This window comes from Neovison vison, chromosome 1, assembly GCF_020171115.1.
Source record: "Neovison vison isolate M4711 chromosome 1, ASM_NN_V1, whole genome shotgun sequence".
Taxonomy (NCBI): domain Eukaryota; kingdom Metazoa; phylum Chordata; class Mammalia; order Carnivora; family Mustelidae; genus Neogale; species Neogale vison.
Genome location: NC_058091.1, coordinates 176754785 through 176780308, shown reverse-complemented (window position 1 = coordinate 176780308; position 25524 = coordinate 176754785). Strand labels below are relative to the sequence as shown.

The 25524-nt window shown below is 36.2% G+C and overlaps 1 long non-coding RNA gene across 1 annotated transcript in view; it reads left to right on the top strand.

The window, feature by feature from the left end:
* Window positions 1-25524, top strand: part of LOC122916336 — a 178356-nt gene that overhangs the window by 12066 nt on the left and 140766 nt on the right. The window lies entirely within an intron of this gene.

Sequence of the window (25524 nt, the reverse complement as noted above, 5' to 3'; positions counted from 1 at the left end):
TGTTCAGAAAATTGTAGGGAAGAGGAAGTACTTTTACAGTACTGGTACTATAGTTATTGAAAAAAATCAGTGTGTAAGTAGACCCTCACAGTTCAAACCCATGCTTTTCAAGGTCAATTGTCCTAGTATTAAAATGTTTTAGCTCTGTGGCCCAGGGTAAGTCACTTCATTTCCTCAAGATTGCCACCTGTAAAACTAGGGTAGTAGATGGATGCTCTACATAGACTGTCTTAATTCCATAAGAAAAGATGTACAGCAGTTACCCTTGCAAATCAAATGCTGTGGAAGTCCATCTCACATTTCTTTTTTTTTTTTTTAAGATTTTATTTATTTGTTTGACAGAGAGAGATCACAAGTAGGCAGAAAGGCAGGCAGAGAGAGAGAGAGAGAGAGAGAGAGAGAGGAGGAAGCAGGCTCTCCACTGAGCAGAGAGCCCGACTTGGGACTCGATCCCAGAACCCCGAGATCATGACCTGAGCCGAAGGCAGAGGCTTAACCCACCGAGCCACCCAGGTGCCCCTCACATTTCTTTTTTAAACTATTTTTATTAACATATAATGTATTATTTGCCCCAGGGGGGTACAGGTCTGTGAATTGTCAGACTTATATATTTCATAGCACTCAGCATAGCACATGCCCTCCCCAGTGTCCATAATCCAACCACTCTATCCCTAATCCCACAACCCCCAGCAACCCTCAGTTTGTTTTGTGAGATTAAGAGTCTCCTATGGTTTATCTCCCTCTGATCCCATCTTGTTTCATTTTTTCCTTCCCTATCTCCCAAAACCCCCTACCCTGCCTTTCATATTCCTCATATCAGAGAGATCATAAAATTGTCTTTCTCTAATTGACTTATTTTGCTCAGCATAATACCCTCTAGGTTCCATCCATGTTGTTGCAAATGGCAAGATTTCATTTCTTTTGATAGCTGCATAGTATTCCATTGTACATATATGCCACATCTTCATTATCCATCTTATACTTCAAGCATAAAGTGGTGGGTTTCCACTTACCCTTATTCTGTTCTAATTAATGTAAAAGAAATATCTGTCAAGGGTAGTTTAAGGTGTTCTCTCCTTTTCATTTCTGCTTCTTTTATTTGTAAGAACAAATCTAGTCCAGTGAAATATCAAAATAGGTCCTTGAGGGTTTCAGCAGGTGGAGAGTTAGCTCTTGGGCCACTAACTTCCTATTATTCACTATTGCCTTCCCCCAAACCTTTTCTTTAGTTGTCTCACTTTTTCATTGTTGTCGTTCTTTGAAATATGGATTGCTGTTTCTTAGTTTCAGTCTTTCTCTTTTAGTTTACAGTATAGCAGATTAATAATTCCATAATTGTGACAAAGATTGAGAGTTTCTTCTATCTGGTAGTATAAAAGAATCATTGATTTTTTTTTAAGCTTGGACAGCTAAAAATATATTCAGTCACCCAGAATGTAGACTCTATTTTAGCCTCCTTTATAATAGGTTGGCTGCTTTGCCAGTATCTGACCAAAGGGATATAAATGTAATTGTAGGAATAGCTTATGTTCAAGGGAATATACCTTCCATTTTTCCTTCTTCCACTGGCTGGAATCTTGACATAATGGCAGGAGATCCAGCAATAATAAAAAATATACAGATAAAGACCATGTAAAGTAACGGTGAGGTCAAAATATGGAAGGTTGGGTTCCTGATTACTTCATTGAACTGTTCTACTAAATCTGGGCTTTTCCAGAGTGAAAGAAATAAAAAAAAATTGTGTGTTTGAGCCACTGTAAATTTGGATGTTCTGCAACATTAGGGTGAACCTAATTTTCTCTAATATAATGATAATGGTAATTATATTTTTAAAAATTCTGTTGACTTATCTACTGATGTATTACTTTCCTTCCGAGTCATTTTTCTTGTTGTTTAGTACCTGTACTTTAAAAATGGTTGTATTTTTGTGTTCTACAGCTGCAGGGTATCCTAGGTTTTGATTCCTCAAAATATTGTTTCTAAATATAAAATACCAGGTTAGAAAAATATCATAAATAGGTCTCTATTAATTTGTTTGCTTTCTTTCAGGGATTACAACCCAGTGTTCTCTTTTTCCTAATGTATGACAATTATATATGAACCTTACTCAGTTTTGCAATTGTTTATGGTGGAAAGTAATCCTAGACCCTCTTATTATCTCTAGGCTGGGAGATGAACATCCTTACTGCTTTTTTTTTTTAATGTTCTCAGTATCAGTATTAATTATATTTTTAACGAACAACAAGATGTATTTTATGGTATGAGTATTTGAGTTTCAAAATTATTTTATTTATTAAGAACTGAAATCATTCCTAAATACCATGGCGTCATTTAATCTGTCCTCCAACCCCTATGGGTTCTTAAGACATGGTGCATAGATCTGGAGGCTAAAAGAACTCTGATTCTTTCATAAATAAAAATACTTCTTTAGTAATATTGTGTACTCCCATGAGAAGACATGAATATTTGACTCCTCTGTGATGTTGGTACCTATTTTGATCATTGTTTAGCTTTATTTCTTAATGGTTCCAAAATGATGATATTTTAATTGCATTATTTGATACTTATTTAGAAGGTATCCTGCTTCTATAAAAAGCAACTTTTCTGTTTGAACTATTTGATTATGTTAAGGTATGGTCATGTAGAAAGACAGGATAAATACTTGATAGCCTTTATCAGTTTTTAAAATGAATTGGTTTACTAGCATAATCAAAAAATTGACTAAGGAGTTTTCTGGGTTTTTTGTTTGTTTTAATACTTTTTTAAAGAAAATAAGCACCAACTTTAGAAAAAAGGGTCTACCTCACTGGATTCTTAATCCTACCCTGTTGATCAGTTGGTCAGAGAATGAGTAAGGGTAATTCATGTTATAATAGAAGGTACGTATATAAGCTACTCAGCTACTTTCTTTCTCTCTTTTCCTAGATGTATTTCAGACAAACTGAAATGTTACTGCTCCTTAATAGTTTTCTTTTTTGCTAGAAGAAAAAGCAACAAGAATGAGAATCCTAAGGAAAAAATAGGGTAGAAAAAGGGGTATGAATTATTTTAAGGTGGAGATTCACAAGCCAGTCAGGTTGCTGGGGGAGGGCGTGATTACGCTGCATTGTGGCCAGACACACTGTTCCCAGAGTAAACTGGAATAAAAAGAGTCAAGAGAGGGAGAAGCATTTGTGTTTAGGTTAGTACAAAAGTGATAAACAGGAAAGCCAAGTCCTGTTACAAAATTCCAGAAGTGATTATTGGGCTGAAAACTGGGTGCAAAGGACAGAATGTTAGGGACTCTGTAGGCTGTAGGATAAAAAGTGATCAAGATCTATGGTAAAGTCAAAGGGTCTAAGATTAATTGCTTTAAAAGAGTTGGAGAATCCAAAGTTCATCTTCATTGAACCATTTATACCAGACTTGAGTAGAAAGATGTGGAAGGGAGAAATTCTTAAAATTGCCGAGGTGCTTGGTCCATAATTTATTCTGCGGTGACCTAATTTTTTCAGATTTTGGGGAGATAGTTGATTATGTATGTTGGATTATATCTTGATTTGAGTGCTGTGTGTATCTTTCTCAGAATAGAACTCAGTTTTAAATGGAGTTGCTCTAATTTTTGCTATTTGGATGATAAAAAGACTGTTAATTCTAATAGTGCTTAAATTAAGCAATCATGAATAACAACCTCTTGTCAGGAGTTCTAGATAGATGGATAACATTGGCTTGTCAGCATCATCAGCCTGCTGTGTTAAAAACTACCTTTTTATTTTCAACACGTAGATTCAGCAGCACTGATGCAGGGCTACAACGAGACTATAAATGTTAAAATTCTTATGGTTGCCTCAGTTTTTTTATATTGGTTGTAGCTGAAAGAGGATTGTATCTTACTTAGCATATGTCCAGTCATTAATAGAAGATATACTAATTATCAAATACATAAAAGGAAGACCGCCTCCATAAGTTTCAAATCATATAGAAGCCAAAGGAGAAACAGTATAAATAGTGTTCTATCAATGGAAACAGAGCAGCAATGTTGAATGGGTAGAACAAAACTACATAATTAGAAATCATTAACAGAGCTGAAAAGAAATTATATTTCATGTGAGAATCTAGATGTGTCTTTCTTTTTAGAGTATGTCAAATCCAAGTAGTGACAGAAATAATTTAAGAAATTTCAGTTTTGGCTAGAATTTTGACAGTATACTAGCATTGTCTACCTAATATAAAATACTGTTATTTAAACAGAAATGGGGAAAATGAACATACGAATTTAGAAAAATGATGAATCAGCCACGTATAATATTTTTTGTCAGAAAAAGAAGTCTAAAGCTATAGTTTTATTTTTTTTAATTTTTCAATATTTTGCATTGCTGTTATTCTTTTTTTTAATTTTATTTTTTTTTAATTTTTAATTTTTTTTATAAACAAATATTTTTATCCCCAGGGGTACAGGTCTGTGAATCGCCAGGTTTACACACTTCACAGCACTCACCATAGCACATACCCTCCCCAATGTCCATAACCCCACCACCTTTCTCCCAACACACCTCCCCCCCAGCAACCCTCGTTTGTTTTGTGAGATTAAGAGTCACTTATGGTTTTTTGTCCCTCCTGATCCCATCTTGTTTCACTTATTCTTCTCCTACCCCCTTAACCCCCCATGTTGCATCTCCACTTCCTCATATCAGGGAGATCATATGATAGTTGTCTTTCTCCGCTTGACTTATTTCTCTAAGCATGATACCCTCTAGTTCCATCCACATCATCGCAAATGGCAATATTTCATTTCTTTTGATGGCTGCATAGTATTCCATTGTGTATATATATCACATCTTCTTTATCCATTCATCTGTTGATAGATATCTAGGTTCTTTCCATAGTTTGGCTATTGTAGACATTGCTGCTATAAACATTCGAGTGCACGTGCCCCTTCAGATCACTACACTTGTATCTTTAGGGTAAATACCCAGTAGTGAAATTGCTGGGTCATAGGGCAGTTCTATTTTCAACATTTTGAGGAACCTCCATGTTGTTTTCCAGAGTAGTTGCACCAGCTTGCATTCCCACCAACAGTGTAGGAGGGTTCCCTTTTCTCCACATCCTCGCCAGCATCTGTCATTTCCTGACTTGTTAATTTTAGCCATTCTGACTAGTGTGAGGTGATATCTCATTGTGGTTTTGATTTGTATTTCCGATGCCAAGTGATATGGAGCACTTTTTCATGTGTCTGTTGGCCATCTGGATGTCTTCTTTGCAAAAATGTTTGTTCATGTCCTCTGCCCATTTCTTGATTGGATTATTTGTTCTTTGGGTGTTGAGTTTGCTAAGTTCCTTATAGATTTTGGACACTAGCCCTTTATCTGATATGTCATTTGCAAATATCTTCTCCCATTCTGTCATTTGTCTTTTGGTTTTGTTAACTGTTTCCTTTGCTGTGCAAAAGCTTTTGATCTTGATAAAATAACAATAGTTCATTTTTGCCCTTGCTTCCCTTCTCTTTGGCGATGTTCCTAGGAACATGTTACTGCGGCTGAGGTCGAAGAGGTTGCTGCCTGTGTTGTCCTCGAGGATTTTGATGGATACCTTTCTCACATTGAGGTCCTTCATCCATTTTGAGTCTATTTACATGTGTGGTGTAAGGAAATAGTCCAATTTCATGTTTCTGCATGTGGCTGTTGACTTTTCCCAACACCATTTATTGAAGAGGCTGTCTTTTTTCCATTGGACATTCTTTCCTGCTTTGTCGAAGATTAGTTGACCATAGAGTTGAGGGACTATTTCTGGGCTCTCTATTCTGTTCCATTTATCTATGTGTCTGTTTTTGTGCCAGAACCATGCTATCTTGATGATGACAGCTTTGTAATAGAGCTTGAAGTCCGGAATTGTGATACCACCAACTTTGGCTTTCTTTTTCAAGCTATTGAGGTCTTTTCTGGTTCCATATAAATTTTAGGATTATTTGTTCCATTTCCTTGAAAAAGTTGGATGGTACTTTGATAGGAATTGCAATAAATGTGTAGATTGCTTTAGGTAGCATAGACATTTTCACAATATATATTCTTCCAGTCCAGGAGCATGGAACATTTTTCCATTTTTTGTGTCTTCCTCAATTTCTTTCATGAGTACTTTTTAGTTTTCTGAGTATAGATTCTATGCCTCTTTGGTTAGGTTTATTCCTAGTTATCTTATGGTTTTGGGTGCAATTGAAAATGGGACTGACTCCTTAATTTCTCTTTCTTCTGTCTGGTTGTTGGTGTAGAGAAATGCAACTGATTTCTGTGCATTGATTTTATATCCTGACACTACTGAATTCCTGTACAAGTTCTAGCAGTTTTGGAGTGGAGTCTTTTGGGTTTTCCACCTAGAGTATCATATCATCTGCGAAGAGTGATAGTTTGATGTCTTCTTTGCCGATTTGGATGCCTTTAATTTCCTTTTTTGTCTGATTGCTGAGGCTAGGACTTCTAGTACTATGTTGAATAACAGTGGTGATAATGGACATCCCTGCCATGTTCCTGACCTTAGCAGAAAAGCTTTCAGTTTTTCTCCATTGAGAATGATATTTGCGGTGGGTTTTTCATGGATGGCTTTGATGATATTGAGGTATGTGCCCTCTATCCCTACACTTTGAAGAGTTTTGATCAGGAAGGGATGCTGTACTTTGTCAAATGCTTTTTCAGCATCTATTGAGAGTATCATATGGTTCTTGTTCTTTCTTTTATTGATGTGATGTATCACATCAATTGATGTATCACATTGATTGATTTGCGGATGTTGAACCAACCTAGCAGCCCTGGAATAAATCCCACTTGGTCATGGTAAATGATCCTTTTAATGTACTGTTGAATCCTATTGGCTAGTATTTTGGTGAGAATTTTTGCATCTGTATTCATCAAGGATATTGGTCTGTAGTTCTCTTTTTTGATGGGATCCTTGTCTGGGTTTGGGGATCAAGGTGATGCTAGCCTCATAAAATGAGTTTGGAAGTTTTCCTTCCATTTCTATTTTTTGGAACAGTTTCAGGAGAATAGGAATTAGTTCTTCTTTAAATGTTTGATAGAATTCCCCCGGGAAGCCGTCTGGCCCTGGGCTTTTGTTTGTTTGGAGATTTTTGATGACTGTTTCATTCTCCTTACTGGTTATGGGTCTGTACAGGCTTTCTATTTCTTCCTGGTTCAGTTGTGGTAGTTTATATGTCTCTAGGAATGCATCCATCTCTTCCAGATTGTCAAATTTGTTGGCATAGTGTTGCTCATAGTATGTTCTTATAATTGTTTGTATTTCTTTGGTGTTAGTTGTGATCTCTCCTCTTCATTCATGATTTTATTTGTTTGGGTCTTTTCTCTTTTCTTTTTGATAAGTCTGGCCAGGGGTTTATCCATCTTCTTAATTCTTTCTAAGAACCAGCTCCTAGTTTCGTTGATTTGTTCTACTGTTTTTTTGGTTTCTATTTCATTGATTTCTGCTCTGATCTTTATGATTTCTCCTGCTGGGTTTATGGTTTCTTTCTTGTTCTTTTTCTAGCTCCTTTTGGGTGTAGGGGTAGGTTGTGTACCTGAGACCTTTCTTGTTTCTTGAGAAAGGCTTGACCTTTCTTGACCTATATATTTTCCTCTCAGGACTGCCTTTGTTGTGCCCCACAGATTTATAACCATTGGGTTTTCATTATCATTTGTTTCCATGAATTTTCTCAATTCTTCTTTAAGTTCCTGGTTGACCCATTCATTCTTTAGAAGGATGCTGTTTAGTCTCCATGTATTTGGGTTCTTCCAAATTTCCTCTTGTGATTGAGTTCCAGCTTTAGAGCATTGTGGTCTGAAAATATGCAGGGAATGATCCCAATCTATTGATACCAGCTGAGACCTGATTTAGGACCCAGGATGTGATCTATTCTGGAGAATGTTCCATGTGCACTAGAGAAAAATGTGTATTCTATTACTTTGGGATGAAATGTTCTGAATGTATCTGTGATGTCCATCTGGCCCAGTGTGTCATTTAAGGCCTTTATTTCCTTGTAGATCTTTTGCTTGGATCATCTGTCCATTTCAGTGAGGGGAGTGTTAAAGTCCCCTACTATTATTGTATTATTGTTGATGTATTTCTTTGATTTTGTTATTAATTGGTTTATATAGTTGGCTGCTCCCACATTGGGGGCATAGATATTTAAAATTGTTAGATCTTCTTGTTGAACAGACCCTTTGAGTATGATATAGTGTCCTTCCTCATCTCTTATTATAGTGTTTGGCTTAAAATCTAATTGATCTGATATAAGGATTGCCACTCCTGCTTTCTTCTGATGTCCATTAGCATGGTAATTTGTTTTCCACCCCCTCACTTTAAATCTGGAGGGTTCAAAATGAGTTTCTTGTAGGCAACATATAGATGGGTTTTGTTTTTTTATCCATTCTGATACCCTGTGTCTTTTTTTTTTCCCTGTGTCTTTTGATTGGGGCATTTAGCCCATTAACATTCAGGGTAACTATTGAGAGATATGAATTTAGTGCCACTGTGTTGCCTGTAAGGTGACTGTTACTGTATATTGTCTCTGTTCCTTTCTGATCAACTACTTTTAGGCTCTCTCTTTGCCTAGAGGACCCCTTTCAATATTTCCTGTAAAGCTGGTTTGGTGTTTGCAAATTCTTTCAGTTTTTGTTTGTCCTGGAAGCTTTTTATCTCTCCTTCTATTTTCAATGATAGCCTAGCTGGATATAGTATTCTTGGCTGCATGTTTTTCTCGTTTAGTGCTCTGAATATATCATGCCAGCTCTTTCTGGCCTGCCAGGTCTCTGTGGATAAGTCTGCTGCCAATCTAATATTTTTACCATTGTATGTTACAGACTTCTTTTCCCGGGCTGCTTTCAGGATTTTCTCTTTGTCACTAAGACTTGTAAATTTTACTATTAGGTGACGGGGTTTGGACCTATTCTTATTGATTTTGAGGGGCGTTCTCTGCACCTCCTGGATTTTGATGCTTGTTCCCTTTGCCATATTGGGGAAATTCTCTCCTATAATTCTCTCCAGTAAATCTTCTGCTCCCCTCTCTCTTTCTTCTTCTTCTGGAATCCCAATTATTCTAATGTTGTTTCATCTTATGGTGTTAATTATCTCTCGAATTCTCCCCTCGTGGTCCAGTAGCTGTTTATCCCTCTTTTGCTCAGCTTCTTTATTCTCTGTCCTTTGGTCTTCTATATCACTAATTCTTTCTTCTGCCTCATTTATCCTAGCAGGGAGAGCCTTCATTTTTTATTGCACCTCATTAATAGCTTTTTTGATTTCAACTTGGTTAGATTTTTGTTCTTTTATTTCTCCAGAAAGGGCTTCCCGAGGGGGTTTCTCCAATATCTTCCATGCCTTTTTCGAGGCTGGCTAGAACCTTGAGAATCGTCATTCTGAACTCTAGATATGACATATTACCAATGTCTGTATTGTTTAGGTCCCTAGCCTTCGGTACTGCCTCTTCTTCTTTTTTTTGTGGTGAATTTTTCTGCCTTGTCATTTTGTCCAGAAAGGAGTTTATGAAGGAGCAAGTAAAATACTAAAAGTGTGGCAACAACCCCAGGAAAATATGCTTTAACCAAATAAGAAGAGATCCCAATTCGTGAGGGGGGAGAAAGGGGATAAAAAGAGGTTGAGAAAGAGATAAAAAAAAAAAGAAAGAAAGAAAATAAGCAATTAAAAAAAGAAAATGAATAAAGAAAAAGTATAGAAAAGAAAAAAATATTAGATAAACTAGTTTAAAAACGTTAAAGAAGAAAAGGGTAAAAGTTAAAAAAATTAGCAGAAGAGAAAAAAATTGAAAAAGAAAAAAAAAATAAATTAACTACAAGACTAAAGAATCATGGGGAGAAAGCCATGAGTTCCGTGCTTTGCTTTCTCCCTTCTGGAATTCCGCTGCTCTCCTTGGTATTGAAACTGCACTCCTTGGTAGGTGAGCTTGGACCTGGCTAGATTTCTTGTTGATCTTCTGGGGGAGGGGCCTATTGTAGTGATTCTCAAGTGTCTTTGCCCCAGGCGGAATTGCACCACCCTTACCAGGGGCCGGGCTGAGTAATCCGCTTGGGTTTGCTTTCAGGAGCTTTTGTTCCCTGAATGCTTTCCGTAGAGTTCTGGGGGACGGGAAGGAAAATGGTCGCCTCCTGGTCTCTGGCCCAGAGGAGCCACGAGCCCGGGGCCCCACTCCTCAGTGTGCCCTCAGAGAACAGCGCCCAATTACTCCCGTCTCCGTGGCCTCCAGGTGTGCTCGGAGCTCCCCAAGCTGCGACTGGTTCAAGGTAACCCTGAGCTGGGAGCTCACTCCTCGGCTCTGTCTCTGTTGCCAGCTTCCCCATTCTAATACCGTAAGCTCTGTGACACTCAAACACCCCCATTCCTTCTGTGACCCAGCAGGACCTGAGGCTACCCTGCCTCCGCGTGGGCTTCACCCCGGTTTAGCCTTTGGAGCGAGGTACCTCAGCAGAACAGACTTTTAAAAGTCCTGATTTTGTGCTCCGTTGCTCCGCTGCTTGCCGGGAGCCGGCCCCTACCCCCGGGGTCTTCCCGTTGCCTTGGATTCACTTCTCCGCCAGTCCTACCTTTAAGAAAGTGGTTGATTTTCTGTTTCTAGAATTTCTGTTCTTCTTCTCTTCAATCTGCCGTTGCATTTGTGGGTGTTTGCAATCTTTAGATAAGATATCTAGGTGCTCTCCTGCTAGCTGAAGTAGTCTCAGCCTGCTACTTCTCCGCCATCTTGACTCTGCATTCTAAAGCTATAGTTTTAGATATGAATTTTACCTTATAAAGATTTTTGCAAGATAGCTTCTACAGCAGAGAAATGGCCTTTAGTTTTGAGATAAAGTCTTTATTTTTCAGTTTTCAAGAAATGAACTTTAAATTTTCATGTGATCATATTTAACATGAGAACATCTCATAATATATGTAATGTAGAAATCAATTACAGTGTTGTATGGTTGTATATTTTATTTATTTATTTATTTATTTAAGAAAGAGAGCATCTGTCACAGATATTTCCCATTATCCTGCTTTTTGCATCAGTTGCTGTAGGATCCCCCCCCGCAAGGCTTGGTCCTTTTTTCTAAAATTATCTCATATCCATGCTTCTCCATCCCTAATGCCACATTTCTAGCTCAGGCATTAATCATTTGCCACCTACTCTTGGAATAATCCTCTTAGCTGGATTTTCTTCTTCTAGAAAAACATCATCTAATTCAGGCCATATTGTGTCCAGAGTAATCTTTGTGACAAGGTAATGTATTCTTTAGTGGTTACTCAGTACTTACAGGATACCTATTAAACCCTTCCTATCTGGCCTATAACACCCTGCCTCTGTCTACAGCTTCAACTCTTAGAACTCTCACCTTTACACTTTACACACCTCAGATGTTCAACTAGTTGTATTCCCTGAAACATTCTTTTGTTAAGTTCCTCTGATTATTTACTCTGGCTGTTCCCACTGGTTGGAAATCTCTTCCTTGCCTGTCTACATGATAAATAGCTACTCTTTCTGCATGCTTTGACAAGATAACCCCTAAATCTTTCTCCCCTTCCATCATCCAGAATTTCATCATCCCATTTGGTCTTCTGAGACCCATAAAATTTTTTATTACTGTGTGTTTTATTCAGACTATCTGGACTCTTATCCTCCTATAAGTTGTGTTTAACCTTATCTGACTTTATTTTTTACTGCTATTTCCAGTTTCATTTTCTAAATTCTGCTAGTTCACTCTCTGAAATTTGTGATTTGTCCTTATCAAATGTTCTTCAGACTCTTGATTAAACATTTTCTTTACCTTAGTGCTCTAACCAAGACTTGGTTCTACACTTACTATACTATTTTTATGTAGCTTTTCCAAGTAGTGACTAATTTTTCTTCTGTGGTCTTTGTGCCCCTGAGCCTAAAATGGCCTTCTCATTTCTCTGTGTTGTATCCAGAACATTGTCTCTCTACTTCTAAAAGCCTCTAGCCTTGAAACTTCTGCCATCAGACTGTGTCACTCATTATTGGCCAGTTTTGGATTCCTTAAAGATTTACATACTGGTTAACTGTAACTTTCTGTGGTACAGCAAATTTAAAATTTTGATGATTTCAGTACCTATAGACTTAAGTAGATGAATTTTCCAGTTCCCTGCCTTGGTTTCTCAATTCCTTGATTTTCGTTTATTTCTCACCCTAAAACAGTTAACTTCTCTCATATTCTTACTATAAACTTAGCCTTAAGTAACAACTGCCCTCTTTCCTCCAAAATTTCAGTTGTAATCATCCTGCTTTCTTTTCCTTTCCAACATTTTATCATAAGAATTTCAAGTATATCAAATGGTTAAAATAATTTTTCAGCAAATACCTGTATACCCACTACCTAGTTTGTATCATTAAGGTGTTTTTTTTTTTTTTACTATATTTGCTATACAACAGTCTATTCATCCCTCTGTCCATTATTAATTCATCTTATTTAGGTGTATTTTAATGTAATTTACAGACATCAGTAAGCTTCCTCTTTAATACCTCATTATGAACACCATTAATTACAGTTTAATATTTGTTGCAGTAATGGGAATTCTTTTTGACACACACAAATAATTGTTTGCATCCTGCTTTGCCATGGATGGTAATCACCTTGAGGGCATGCTCAAGATCCACTTATATTTGTATCCCTGGTGGCTGGCACAGGAGCATTTTGTAGGTGGCAAGTAAGTGCTAACTGAGTTGAATGAATGACAGTTTTGCCTCGCAGTAGTAGTAGTCTAGTCATTAAGATAATAGAATAAATCCCACTGGATCTCTCAAATCCAGAATTAAGTTACCTTAACAAATCAGGCAGGGAACTTTGCCAGAATGTCAGGACACAGACTGAGTTTATAGACAAGTCAGGCTTTTCTTGCAATGCTTTTCTTACATTTCATTATGTTCCAAAGACATGACAAAATTGAAATCTGTTACATGAGCAAAAAGCATAATACTTAATTGCTTTCTTCAGAAAGGCATGCTTATCACTGCAGTGACATTAATTTTCTATTATGGCTAAGTAGAGTCTAATATTTTTATTATTAGTTTAGTATGCCTAGAATAATTATGATTACAGTCTCATAATATAGAATTATTTCCAGAGTGTATTTTACCTTCAAGCTTGTTTAAGCAAAACTATATGGTATAGCAGAAAGATACCATTAAGGAATAAAATGCTCATGTGAAATCTTGTTAGGTCACATGGATTTAATAAACTGGGCATAACCTGACTTGGCTTTTAGACATCTGTGTTGATTTTCCATGGTTGCCTCTAGTAGAAGTTAGACTGATGTCATCATGTTAATCAGAAAATAAGGATTGTGCAATATACCATCCTTCCAGCAATGAAATTGGATAATTTATCCCTCCTGCTATGAGAATCAGTCAGCCTATTTACTGAACAGATGCCAAGGAGAAATGTGTGAGATGCTCTGACAGAACGACGCCATCCACAATGCTAAACAAGAAGCGTGTGTCATAAATATGAACCTTACATAATAGAGTAACACCTTTTAAAACACAAGTATGATCATAAAACCATCTGCTTCATAATCAGTTTGCAGAGTACATCTGGTATTGCTATATTGGCTCACAAAATTGTTCCTAAATGCATTTCAAAAACATAAAAGGAATACAGATAGTCTATAGGTTGAGAGACTAAATGTCCAGATGGCTTCCTTTAGTACCTTTCTAATTTCATCATTGTATTTCTTAATTAAGCTGTCTTAGTAAGCATGTAACTATTACCATTAAAAACACATATTGGTTAAATGAGTGTTTGAAGGACTCAGGTATAAGTGGTGGTTTCAATTTAGTTGTGTAAGTTGAGTGTAATTTTATTTCTATTTAATTACTCCTTTCTATTAAAATAAAAGAAAATACAACATCACAAAAGCTCTTATTTCAATGGTAATATCATACGTGACGATGCCTTCAGAGGACACAACAAAGCTTAAAATGCTATGATTAATATGGAGCACACAGTTGGTTCTGACTGAAGAGATTTTATAAGATTTTATTTATTTATTTGACAGAGAGAAATCACAAGTAGACAGAGAGGCAGGCAGAGAGAGAGAGAGAGGGAAGCAGGCTCCCTGCTGAGCAGAGAGCCCGATACGGGACTCGATCCCAGGACCCTGAGATCATGACCTGAGCCGAAGGCAGCGGCTTAACCCACTGAGCCACCCAGGCGCCCTGACTGAAGAGATTTTAAAAGGCGGTTAAAAACTGAGTCTAAACTCAGAAGAAGCCCTTAACTTTACTGTCATTGACATCAGGTAATTTGTTATCACATCTTCTGTAACAGTTACATTTGGGTTGGAAATAATTATTTTCTGGTTGATCAATATTTCACAGGCAAATTCTTCTGTTTGTTGGAGAAAATCTGCATAGAATTTTAGAAAGATTTTTTTTTTAAGATTTTATTTATTTATTTGACAGAGATCACAAGTAGGGGGGGAGAGAGAGAGGAGGAAGCAGGCTCCCTGCTGAGTAGAGAGCCTGATGCGGGGCTTGATCCCAGGACCCTGGGATCATGACCTGAGACGAAGGCAAAGGCTTAACCCACTGAGCCACCCAGGCGCCCCTAGAAGGTTATTTTAAAAACCATGTGGACTACTCTATTCATCATAACCCTCAACTGTTTCCTTAGTTGGGATTTTAGGATTCACATTTGCATTTGTGTCTCTCTCCTGTCAATGCTGTTTTTCAGATTTTATTTTTGGTTTGCCTAGGTGGCTCAGTCTGTTAAGTGTCTGACCCTTGATTTCAGGTCAGGTCATGATCTCAGGATCATGAGAGGAGCCCAGCTTTGGGCTCAAGCTCAGCAGAGTGTCTGCTTGAGATTCTCTCCTCTCCCTCTGCCCCTCTCCCCTGCGCATATGTGCGTGAAATAAATGCTCACACACACTCTCTCTCTGACTAAAATAAATACATAAGTCTTTAAAAAATATATTTTAAGTCATCTCTACACCCAGTGTGGGGCTCAAATTCACAACCCTGAGATCAAGAGCTGCATTCTCCACTGACTGAGCCTGCCAGGCACCTCTCTGTTCTGTCAATACCATTGTTTTCAGTACATTCTTCTTCCTTCTGCTGTCCTGGGGCAATAGGTTGGAGTGTTTCCAATAGAATGTTTTAACAACTGTTAAAATCAACATATTTAATTTCTTATCAAGTGTTGATGACATTGTGGAGGAAGAGCCAGTGCCCTTGATAGGTGTATAATACCCTAATATTCTAGTGATTTTTATAGAAATTTAGTGATATGCCTGATTTAGCAATCTTATTTTGAGAACTATGGGTACACTTCACAAATGTATACAGATAATATTTACATATCCACTGAGAGTATTCATTGTACCCTCATTTGCAAATTGTGAAAACTGGAAATAAGAAAATTGTTGCCTGATAAGGGATAAGTTAAACAAATTGTGTCCCATTTGTCACCTTCTTTTTGTCAAAAGGAATCCCAAACTATTAAATATTACAAATGCCTAAAAGCAGAAACACAAAACAAATATAAAAACATTGTTCAAGTGTGTCTATATGCTTTAAAAAAATCTAATTTGTCTTTTACTTTGGGCTTGGATCATGGGATCTTCTTTCTCTGTTACATAGTTCCATTATCCTTAAATATTTTATAGCCAGCACGCATTAGTCTTGTCAGCTGACAAGCAGTAAAGATAATAAGCCATTTCAGTGGTTGCAGTGGATACTTGGAATGATTTTTTTTTTTTTTTTAAGATTTATTTATTTATTTATTTGACAGAGAGATCACAAGTAGACAGAGAGGCAGGCAGAGAGAGAGAGAAGCAGGCTCCCTGCTGAGCAGAGAGCCCGACATGGGACTCGATCCCAGGACCCCGAGATCATGACCCGAGCCGAAGGCAGCGGCCCAACCTACTGAGCCACCCAGGCGCCCCAATACTTGGAATGATTTTAATTCCTTCATCTCCCTTACCTCCTAAATGCAATAATTGCTAGCCCTTGCATTTCATACTACTTTCAATATTTTCCCATCTTTTTGCTATTTTAAAATCCAACCCTTCCTATAACTTACTTTTTCATTGTCAATGTAGTAGTCTACATAATTGCACTATTTTTTCAGATTATTCTTTTTTTCATATAAATTTAATTTATTGATTTATTTGCCAGAATGAGAGAGAGAGAGAGAGCACAAGCAGGCAGAGGCAGAGGGAGAAGCAGGCTCCCTACTGAGCAAGGAGCCGGATGCGGGACTCCATCCCAGGACCCGGGATCATGACCTGAGCTGAATGCAGCAGCTAAACTGACTGAGCCACCCAGGCGTCCCTTTTTCAGGATTACAATTCTTACTCTGATTTCCATTCTACCTTTCTTTTTGAAAATTTATCTGAGGTTCAGAATAATTTGTTTCTTACTTCTGGTATAGAATCAGCAGACATGATTTTGGGGGTCTTATTTTTAGGTACTTCCACAACGTAGTTATTCTTGCACATCCTAGGATTTTCTTCCCCTTTGTCCTAGAATTATCTGCTATGAACACTGGGGAGTTAAGATGTCATAAAATTAATTGCTAGTAGATTGATGTTATAAACTATCTCTGAGATAGTTTTTCTTTTTCTTTCTTTTTTTTTTTTTTTAAGTGGGTAGACCCTGAAAAGCTTGGAAATAAAAAGTGGTAGAGGAGGGGCACCTGGTGGCTCAGTGGGTTAAAGCCTCTGCCTTTGGCTCAGGTCTTGATCTCAGAGTCCTGGGATTGAGCCCCGCATCAGGCTCTCTGTTCATCGGGGAACCTGCTTCCCCTCCTCCCACCCTGCCCCCATCTGCCTCTTTGCCTACTTGTAATCTCTAGCTGTCAAATAAATACATAAAATCTTTTAAAAAAAAAAAGTGGTGGAGGATTTAAGTAGTATAAATACTTGTAGACATCTTATCCCTTGGTAAATTTTAATTGAATACACCTTCACTTCCCACAGACAGTAGAGGTCTTGACCTCGGTAGCTTTACAAATGAGCATTCTGTGGTTCTTTACGGAAAAATATGGAGCAAACCCAATTAGAATTAGAGCTTTTAAGTCAAAATTAAGTCATAATTGATTTTGGTGGTAGAAGTATACTGACTTTCAGTTTTAGGTAATGTTTGAACTAATAGGTAAAGTAGTAAATACCAAGTATAATTTCAGAAATTTTGAAGATAAACACTTGAGATAGGAAAAATTATAAAACCATCCCAAACCAGGTGATAGAGAAGAAAATGAGGAAAGGAAATTTGGAGTATTAAAATTTCCTAATTGTTCATAGTGAGGGGCAGTGGTAGTCAAAGGCAAATTTCTAAAGAAATATGGAGCCAAATATATTTTGTAAAGTTGCGCTTGTATTGGTAAGTATATAACTAAAAGCAGATAATTAAACTTATAAATTATTAAAATAAAAAACCTAGTCATTTCCAATAGATTGCAAATTATTATGCCAAAAATTTAAAATAGCTTGATTTCAAAGATAAAGCATCCCCAGAAAAATTACTAAAGCAATTATTGCTAGCAAAATAAAAATAAAATCAAATAAATTAAATTATAAATTTAAATTAAAAATTTAAAAATATTATTAATATTGAAGATATATACTTATATATCATATATAATAATATATTCTATATAATACATAATAACTATATTACATGAAATTATTTTAATTATATAATTAAATATATGATATAATTATTATTAATAATAAAGAATAATAAATAAAAATAAAAACAAATCAAATTTACTAGCAAAATAAAAATGAATGAGCTAATAATGAAATTCAAAAATTAGTGGGGAGAAAATGAATTAGGAAACTTTGCTAACTCTAAGTACAGAATCTTTAAAATGCTTAAAAACAATTTGAAATGAAAATTCCAAACTATATCAGTGTGGGAAATTGAAGGACAGAAGCAAGTAGAGAGAAGGAATAAGATAGATATAGCATATTACTGTTCTTTTGAAGTAGAGACCATATTGATGAACTCTAGATGCTATTAAAAAAAAAAAAAAAAAAAATGGAAGTGGGTGCCTGGGTGGCTCAGTTGGTTAAGCAACTGCCTTCGGCTCAGGTCATGATCCTGGAGTCCCGGAATTGAGTCCCACATTGGGCTCCCAGCTCCAAGGGGAGTCTGCTTCTCCCTCTGACCTTCTCCCCTCTCATGCTCTCTCTCACTGTCTTTCTCTCAAATAAATAAATACAATCTTAAAAAAAAAATGCAAGTGATAGCAATTTCATAAGGACTAGAAGAAAGAAGTATAGTGTATATATAAAACCAATAGAGGAAAAAAGAACAAAGACACAAGCCAAAAAAAAATAATAATAATAAAAATAAATAAATAAAAGCAAAGAAAGAAAAGCACAAAAGAAGAAAAAACAAAAAGCATAGTAAAAATAAGAATAACAAAATAATACAGTAAAAGATATGACAAATAGATCAGTAACCACAGTGAATGTGATTATGTTAAAGGTATGTATTTTTAGGTACTAATTTTTTAAAAAATCAGAAACTAATTTAAAAAACCTGTCAATCTGGGTAAATCCAGATAATAGATATTATATTTATGTTCATTACAACACTGAATATGCAGAGGAACATGGATAAGTGTTTCTTCCATAATAAGAACAATTCATCATGAAGAGCAAAAACATGTAATAGCACCTTTATGCACCTAACAAATTTGTTTGAAATTTATCAGACAATTTGAGTCAATTATCATATGGTTTCACTTACTTGTGGAGCATAACAAATAGCATGGAGAACATGGGGAGTTAAGAGAAGAGAGTTAGGGGAAATTGGAAGGGGAGGTGAACCATGAGAGACTATGGACTCTGAAAAACAATCTGAGGAGTTTGAAGTGGTGGGGGGGTGGGAGGTTGGGGGAACCAGGTGGTGGGTATTAGAGAGGGCACGGATTGCATGGAGCACTGGGTGTGGTACAAAAACAATGAATACTGTTATGCTGAAAATAAAAAAAAAGTTAAAAAAAAAGAAAAATATAAGATCTACGAACATAATAGGAAATTTTAATATTTATCACTCAGAAAGACAGCTTAAAAGATTAAGAATAAATTAAGATTATTGAAAATTATAGCCTCAATACTAGGGTTGACCTAATAAACTTGCACAAAATTCCTACTCCCAAAATATAGAATATACATTATTTTCAAACAAATAAAAATATTTTCCAAAATTTTTTTATGTTTTACCTTGGAGTAAATCTTAACAAACAGCAATAATTGTTTTCCTGCAGATGCATTTCCTGAGCCCAGTATAATGTAATTAGGTATCAATACTTGGGAACTTACTCACTTGGAAAATAAAAATACAACTCTAAGTGATGTGTTTGTTCAACTGGAAATGCAGATGGCTATTATAAGATGTTCATAATTGAACAAGTCAAGTGTATGTGTATCACATATCCAAATTTGTGGGTGTGGGTAAAGCAATGTGCTCAAAAAATTTAGGACTTAAATATGTGGTACAATGAATGAAATATTGAAAGCAAGTGAAATGAGACTAAAAATAATAATGTACCTCCATCTAATTCAGAAGAAATTAATTACTGAAATAGAAAAAAAGGCAGAAATATTAAAAATGAAATATTTTAGTATATGTGCTGCCGAAGCGAGCACAAACATGAAATATGAGTAAATATAAATCTCAGGAGATTTTATCCATGAATCTAATATTATTCTTTTGAAAGTAATGAGAACCTTTGGTAAATGTCATCAAGAAGAAAGCAAAAAGCCCACATGACTTCAATTTGTTATTACTTGTAGTGCTACCAGATAGTAGTACAAAGGTGATGACAGACTTTATGGAAAAAAAAATTAGAACATCTAGAGGAAATGACAGTTTTCTTTCTTTCTTTCTTCCTTCCTTCCTTCCTTCCTCCCTCCCTCCCTCCCTCCTCCTCTCTCGCTTTCTTTTTTTTTTTTTTCCTTCTTTCTTTCTTAGAGAGAGAGAACTCAGGAGGGGAGGAGCAGAAGGAGGGAGAAAGAGAATCTTAAGTAGGCTCCTCACAGAGCTCAGAGCCTGATAGAGGGTTTGAGCTCACAACCCTGAGGTCATAATCGTGAGCTGAAGTCAACAGTCAGACACTTAACCAACCAACTGAGCCATTCAGGTGTCCCCAACATGACAATTTTTTTTTTTTAAAGATTTTATTTATTTATTTGACAGACAGAGAACACAAGTAGGCAGAGAGAGAGAGGAGGAAGCAGGCTCCCCGATGAGCAGAGAGCCCGACGCGGGACTCGATCCCAGGACCCTGAGATCATGACCTGAGCTGAAAGCAGCGGCTTAACCCACTGAGCCACCCAGGCGCCCCCAACATGACAATTTTTTAAGGCCATATAGGGAACCAAAATTAACCAAGAAAAAGTTAAAATGAGTAGACAAATGAGTTGTTAGATTATATTGGCAAGGTCATCAAATTGGGGAAAAAAATGAGGCCAACATGTAAAAATTAATTGATTTCTTTACCTCCACAATGACCATTTTGAAAATGTTGAGTGGAAGAAGGAAATTGAACTGTTACTTCCTACAGTGTGATATTTATGTGAACACTCTCTTCAATTACAAGATCATTCTTTTTTTATATGTTACATATGTATGTAGGTAAATATAATACACAAGAAGTTATTGGATGGTTTCGAGTCAGTCTAACTGTAGTGCTTTTCCTGACATAAGGAAGAGGACGAGGATGGTGGGTAGTGGTCAGACTTTGAGCATCATAGATAAGATTGTAAGTAGTCTCACTGGTAAGATAAAGGCGAAGGTCTTATTTGTTATTCAAAGAATTTTAATAAGATTTATCTCTTTGACTTTAACGCTTAAATAGTAAGTTAAAATGTAAAGATACAAAAAGCGAAAAAGCTGGTAAAAGTTAATAATACCCTGTTGTGAGGCTATTTTACCAGAGGATGTAATGAAATGCTGAGTCCTGCATTCCATTTTGTCTGTGGCAGTGTGGGGTTGCTCATACTACAAACCAAGGCTGTCCTAGGCAAACTGGGATGTATGCTCCCCAGAGTTATGTGAATATGCAGCTCCAAAGCCAGCATTTCATCCTAGTGGCAGGTCAGTAGGTATCAGTGATATTTTCTAGTTGAAATAAATGGTTTTTAATTGTAGAACAATTTTGGAGAAAGAGTCATAGTATAGGGACCATGTGCTCTTCATTTTGATGACCAGTCCCCTATAGTACTTTTGGTCTTTAAAGTTTCCAGTTGAGAACTTTCAGCAAGTAGTTGGAAAGTTGTACTTTTATTATGTGTGCCTCCCCTCTGATATTAGAACCTTGTTTTACTTTTATACAGTCTGTTTGAATCATACCCAAAAGAAGTTGATCTTTATGAATGAATCTTGGACTTTGTCCCATGACCTCATGCCCAAATTCACCCTTTCAGTTTTTATAAATTGTTCCTGCAAAAAAATATTTGAGTTTCCACTGTGTTTAAGTTGCTCACTCTTTTGGAAATTTTGATGGGAGATATTGTCAGTATATTCAACTAAAATTAAGAATAGGGATTTAGGGCACCTGGTTGGCTCAGTGGGTTAAAGCCTCTGCCTTCAGCTCAGGTCATGATCTCAGGGTCCTGGGATCGAGTCCCACATCGGGCTTTCTGCTCAGCAGGGAGCCTGCTTCCCTTCCTTTCTCTCTCTGCCTGCTTCTCTGCCTACTTGTGATCTGTCTGTCAAATAAATAAATAAAATCTTTAAAAAAATAAAAAGAACAGGGATTTAGAGGCTTTATTAAGAAAGTGATTTCCTCAGTTGGTTAAGATTTTTGACACATGGTTTTCTAGGAAACCCAAAATACAGATAACAAAGAAGGATACCAAAGTGGGATTTCCAGAAAGAGGAGATGGGAAGAGAAATGAACACAACTTTGCTGCTTTTTAACAAGCACTGTGCTGAACAGTATCCACACATATTTTATTTACCCTCCTGCAGCAGCCAAATTAAGTCAAGTCATATCAGTTCATAGTTTGCCAAGTATATACTATTTCTCATTTTTCTAAATTCAAGTTCCTGGTTGGAACTTCGTGGTAGTATAGATAGCCTAAAATAGAGCAAAGGAATGAGAGGAAAGACTTTGTTAAAATCAGTTTTTGATGCCTTTATCATTAAGTTAAAAGAGCTCAAATTTTAGTCTAGAGATTTTGTAGTCACATCAGTAACATATTCTACTGTTGTCAAAATAATAAGCAATTGGAGTCCACAAGGGACAGGTAAAGAGCAGAAGGGAGAGTAAAAGGATCTCAGTAAGGTACTAAAAGGTCCAGTAGCAATATTTCTTTGACATTTCATATGTATCCTTAGGAACTCATCAAATATCCTGTGAAGCTATCTGGCTCAAGGACAACTCTCCACTTTTTCAGAAAACAAAGGAGAGTGATAAATTGCATGGGAAGAAGATAATTTGACAGTCTTTTTCTGCTAAAGGTTAGGTGTGAAAGATTAACTACATGCTTTATTTATTCATTATGTATATCTTTCTCACTTTCAGAAATGAAAGAATGTTAACCTGATATGGGATTAAGGTGTAGACAAATTAGAAAGGATTATTTCAGAAAAAAGGTTGGTTAAATAGGTTTAATCACAGCAATAAGAACTTTATATTGTTAGTATTTCTATCTCCCAGGAAGATAATTACTGCCTGGGGTATTGGATACCACAAATGTACCATATGCACACTTTTGGATTACTATGTAGAGGACAGAGAAGTGAATCTAGCTTCTATGTAGAGAGTAAAAAACAGACTTGTCAAACACCATCAGTTTAAGTTCTAAGTTATGGTCACCTGTGACCCTGTTACAGTTCATGGATAAATCTGTATGAAGTGTTATAATACCTGGATGTTTGGTTGAAGGGAATAAAAGATACAAGTAAGAGAAGAATCCATGAAACAAGATGGGATAGGGAGGGAGACAAACCATAAGTGACTCTCAATCTCACGAAACAAACTGTGGGTTGCTGGGGGGAGGGGGTTGGGAGAAGGGGGGAAGGTTATGGACATTGAGGAGGGTATGTGCTTTTGGGTAAATTGGAAGGGGAGATGAACCATGAGAGACTATGGACTCTGAAAAACAGTCTGAGGGGTTTGAAGTGGCGGGGGGGTGGGAGGTTGGGGTACCAGGTGGTGGGTATTATAGAGGGCACAGCTTGCATGGAGCACTGGGTGTGATGAAAAAATAATGAATACTGTTTTTCTGAAAATAAATAAATTGGAAAAAAAAAAAAAAGAACAATGGATACAAAACGGAAGAGGCCTTGTAAGGACAAGTAATCATGATAGTCCTGAACAGTATATTATAAACAATTGGCTTTATGTAGTAAGAAACAAAAAAAGAAATGAGAAAGTGAGAAGGAAAGTAGGAAGGGAGGGAGGGCGGAAGGGTGCAAGGGAAGGGAATGGAAAGGAAAGGGAAGTGGACAGGAGGGGAGGGCAGAGAAGGAAAGAGGGAAAGGAAGGAAAGAAAGGAAGGAAAGGAAGGAAGGAGCAGACCGAAAGACCATGTGAGAAGGAAGAATAATTACCAGTGAGATATCACAGTGGTAAGAATGGGTACTTGATGCAAACCCTACTTTCATAAACTGAAGGCAGATAGAGAATTGCTCTCTGCGGTCTGTCCTACTTGCCCCTCCTGTGGTGGAGAGTGGAGAGGGCCTAGAGATGGCCATGGCTGTGTGTCCATGTTGTGTACCTCTAACAGCCTTAGCGACTTTGCCAGGTCCTTTGCTGTGTTGAAGCTGTATACATTTCAGTCTTGATGGACATATATTTGATTAATCTTATAAGCTGACTAGAGTGCCTGAGGCTCAGCTCCCTAATTTGCCTGCCAGCTACTGTCTGTGACAATTTTAATGACAAAGTATAAATTATTAAAGTATAGTTTGTTATTTTTGAATTACTTCTATGAAGCAATTTTCAGTCAGTACTCACTGTTACCTACCAGGAGCAGTAATTGTCCTATGAGTTTCACTACTTATCATCCCATAATTTTTCCTGAAGCTTTTTTAAAATATCATAATATAAATTATATGAATTTTATGTGTGAAATAAGTATGTCTTACCTGCTTCTGAATTACCATACTTTCGGCCTTTGGTATTTAAGCACTTGTGTCTAGAATACTCTAATATTGTCTATATTTAATTTGTATTCAAAATTTTCCATTTTTTTCTAAAAATAGTAACTCATAGTAGAGGCTTATATCCAAAAATAGAAACAATTGACATGTATTTTATTTAAAGAACTTTATTTTTAATAATTAACTCTATTTAATTTCCCCTGGGTAATAAAGTCATACATTCATACAATTTGTGAGAGAGAGCAAAATTCAAAACTTCAACTGGGTGTGATGCATAAACAATGAATCTTGGAACACTGAAAAAATAAAATTAAAAAAAATTAAAAAATAAAAAGGATTGAAGGGGAAAAAAAATAATTCAAAACTTTACCTAATCTGACTTATACAAATTCTCCAGTGTTTTCTTTGCACTTGTAAAATGGAACCTGCTTTTTCTCACATTCCTGATGTAACATAGTCAGGAATGGAATCTACTTTTTACTTTTAGTTTTGCTTTATTTTACATGGTTCCTAATATTTCTGGATCAAATAAATTTCTAGAAAGGCTTTTAAGAAACTCTTACAAATCTTTTTAGGCCCTTGGTATTTATTGTCTTTACAGAGTAAAGCACATTTCTGAGAGGGAGAAAAATCTATAAATACTATACATTATTTAAAATGCAGCACATTTTATTTCTTGGCTTGTTTTGTAAAAGTTAATGCTTGTAATGTCACATTGAATAAAAAATTAGCTTTGAGATATGCCTGAAGATAATATCCACTAATATGGAACCAAATTATTCTCTTTTTTTAACTTCAGTAACAGCTATGAATTAGTTATAGTAATTTAGGTTGTCCTAATTTTGATGCTTCTTTTGAGAATATAGCCAACTTTAAATTATTGTGAAATTATATTACTGTTTTTTAAACTTAAGTAATTATTACAGAATTTTCATATGTTTTGCATTGTTCTTATACCATCCCACCTATTATTTACCTCATATTTTCTGTTAAAATGATTCTTTAAGTAAAACCTATATGCTCTTTTGCCTTGTAAACAAGCATCATAAAATGATGTATTGGTAGCATGTTTTGGTGTGTACTTAATAGATACACTACATTAACATTAAAAATGTGTACTAACTGAACCTTATCAATTACTGGTAAATGTCCCACATTTTGGGAGCAACTCCATTATATTATGCATTTTTATGTTATGAGAGACTGAGGTTCTTTGGTCATATCTCTAACTTCTGATTATAGCAACGTTTAGGTCTATAATCTTGGTGTTTGGCAGTTGTGGGGATATAAAACCTGGTAAAAGGATCACCTATTTGGAATCATGGGTTTCAGTGTATGGAATCTTGGACAAATATAGATGAACTACTGTAAATTTCTGTTTTTAAAAAATGCTATTTTAGATTAAAATATAAATTAAGAAACTATGATCTGGA